General features: G+C 39.8%; 1 pseudogene; it reads left to right on the top strand.

Annotated features, from left to right (window-relative positions):
• The window catches only part of LOC122331456, a 23,178-nt pseudogene extending 21,346 nt beyond the window's left edge, over window positions 1-1,832 (top strand).
• Window positions 1,833-3,058: the final 1,226 nt, after the last annotated feature.

Raw genomic sequence — 3,058 nt, 5'->3', positions numbered from 1 at the left:
CTATGGTTAAAGTAATGCATCCACTGTAATTAACTTACACCACGATTTCTCTGATTAATATATATTAAGAAGTTAAAACATCAGACTTACCGCCCACGCTTCCTCAGGAGGTAAAATGGAAGTCTATCATATCTGGTCAGTTCCAATCAAGGCGTTTTAATCGCGTAAACTGGGGCGTGGCCAGATTAACTCTAAATGAGAGTTAACACTTGAAACGACATAAAATGACACCAACTCTGATTTAAAGATGACACTACTGGTGTTAAAATCCAATCTGTTTAGTGTTAATTCAACACTTTATTGTAACACTGGAAAAACAACAACTGGAGGAAATGTCACTGTAGAGGTTCAAATCGGTACAAGTACATCCGTGCCTGAAAAGGTTTCTATCGCCATTAAAACTCGTAATACGCATCTACATAACATGGACCGAAATCTGACTTCACCATGGGTTAAGGTGTGATGCCGTCCACTTTTTGGTTGTTCTAATATATTCCAACCACTGGATGGGAGCTGTTGGAGTAAGATTTGTGCTGGTTGACGTATGCACCTTTGTGTGTTAACGTTATAGTGTCTTTGGTCAAAAAAGTGTTTTGACTACTTTCATAGCACAACCTGCGAGAGATTCTACAAGTGTTAATAGCTGTGGGAAGACTCATCTTATGGCGAGATGTTTAAAACCCGTCCTCACCCCCATCAATTGGAAAATGACACCAATCTCATTCAGAATATCTTGCAAAGAGATATTATAAGCAGCGTAATCATCAGTTTCAGGACCAGTATCAGAAATAAATGTTTTATCAGAATAAAACCATAAAATCAACGTAAGTGCTATTTTATAATAAATACTTACTGAACATGTCTCGTTAATTTATTGTTGTCACATACCCCACATTTTCATGGTAAAGACTCTAAAAGGAGCATGAAGATGTCAAACAAAGGAAAAAACACGGGAAGACCATTACCATATTTTATGAATTGTATTTATATGAAACACATTCTGATTTTTATTATTAACGATTAAGGTACTGAACATGCCTTCTTAATTTATTGTTGTCACATGACCCACATATACAATAGAAAAGACTTAAACAGCATTGTGAGATGAAGAGAGAGTCAAGCATACGGGAAAATGTTTTCCCTGCCCTTCATGTTCATTTACCTACAAGAGTTCACTGTCTGCAACATGGACACTTACAGCTGTGAGCTTTGCTCATTTCATTTGCAAATTAAAAAATAGTGGAAGATATAAAGAAAAAAAATAATCCCCATACAAATGTAAAGTACTTAATTTTCCCCCTCACAGGACAGTGGCAAGCAGCTACAAAAATGGTCTTTTACAGATATTTAAGTAATTCTATTTACCAAAGAACCATCACCACAATGTGGTTTTAATAAAAGTCAGGTTTTCACCACACAAGCGTAAATTTAGGGGTAGGGTAGACTGCCAGTGACCATCTGATGTGTCCTTCAATTTGCTGGTGATATAGAGGGGAAGTCACGCGTTGAATGCGGCAGCCTTCATCATGCCACAGTGATGCAATCTGTCTTCAAATGCAGCCTTCAGAAGACGCATCGTGAATTGAGATGGTCTTCCGTGTGCGCCATGACAAAATTGGTCCCTACAAATTAAAACAGCCTCAACACAGCCCCGACAACCGACAGCCTCTCGACAGCCTTACGACAGCCTCGACAGCTCCGACAGCCCCGACAGCCTTCCCGACAAAGCCTTCGACAGCTCTTCCGACAGCCTTGACAGCCTTGAGCCCGACAGCCCGACCAGATATGCGACAGCCTTGACAGCCGACAGCCTTGACAGCCGCCGACGGTAACCGACAGCCTTCCGACAGCGCAGCCGACAAACCTACGGATTGAGACACAGCTCACGACCTTAAGTGGCGTGTTTGATTGGAAGCAGCTGTGTAATCAGTGCATTCAGCTGTGTGTGAGTCATCAGTGAGATGGATGATGGGAACTGTAGTCAGGTGAAGTGCATAAATGAGCGGAAGTTTCAAAAGAGTTTCAAAGACTCGTGACAGCTACACTGAAAGCAGCCTATTCAACAGCACCTGGTAAACAATTTGTTTAACAATCTAGAATGTATATTTCACAGATAACTCCATACTTGAAAGATTATAGGATCGTAAATTCTTAAATGCTTACCAGGGAACTAATAATGCATGCCAAACCGATTTTTATTTCAACACACTGTGTAAATTTACACCATACACGTCCCTCTTCATCACTTGGTAACTACAGAAGAGTGGAACTTCATTCAAAATTGGAATATAATCTGAATCCTCTCCAGCCTCATTTGACCCCATGTGTGGCTGACTTCTCAAGAACACGCAATCCTGCTTGTGTGTACAAAAGATGTAAATGTCTTGCATACACCTGCAAAGACTGTCTTCATTATCATTATCAATAGAAACTGAAAAACATATACCTAAAATTTAACCCATAAAGATAGCCACCAACAAGTAAGAACATTCTGCTTTTTGTTTTACTAGCAGAGTAAAGCATAACCATTGGAGTGAGGTGAGACATTCCATTTGTCAGCATTTTCTTTTGTTGCTGTATTTGATTCGCATTGAATTAAAAAATAGTCTTTTAATTTTAAGCTGAAACATGCTCTCTCAAAATGATCTGAAAATTAAACAGACAACTTTCACAAACTGACAAGATAATAAACTTTCACAAACTGTTCATCAATTTTGCACACTGTAACTGACGTTTTCTTTCTGAGGTTGGAGGACAAGAAAATTATCCCTTTGTGCCACCCAGACTCCTCAGCTACGCACCTCATCCATCCATCCCTCTGGCTCTGTTGGGCTCCAGGTCACCTCCAGTTCTCTGTCGCTCCAGAGTGTGTGCCACAAGTAGCCTGTTAAAGCCCTGGTACTCTGTGGGTACAGTGGAAGCAGTGTGGGTCTGCTAATAGGGAGAGTATTTGGTATGCTCATGCATCTCTTGTTATTTTAAGTTTAAGAAAAAAGTAAAATAATTTCTTGTTTAGCTGGACAGAAATTGTAGAATATCTCAAAGCAATATAACAAGA

This window comes from Puntigrus tetrazona, unplaced genomic scaffold (genome assembly GCF_018831695.1).
Source record: "Puntigrus tetrazona isolate hp1 unplaced genomic scaffold, ASM1883169v1 S000000001, whole genome shotgun sequence".
NCBI classification, from domain to species: Eukaryota; Metazoa; Chordata; class Actinopteri; order Cypriniformes; family Cyprinidae; genus Puntigrus; species Puntigrus tetrazona.
This window is presented reverse-complemented; position numbering and strand designations above follow the sequence as displayed.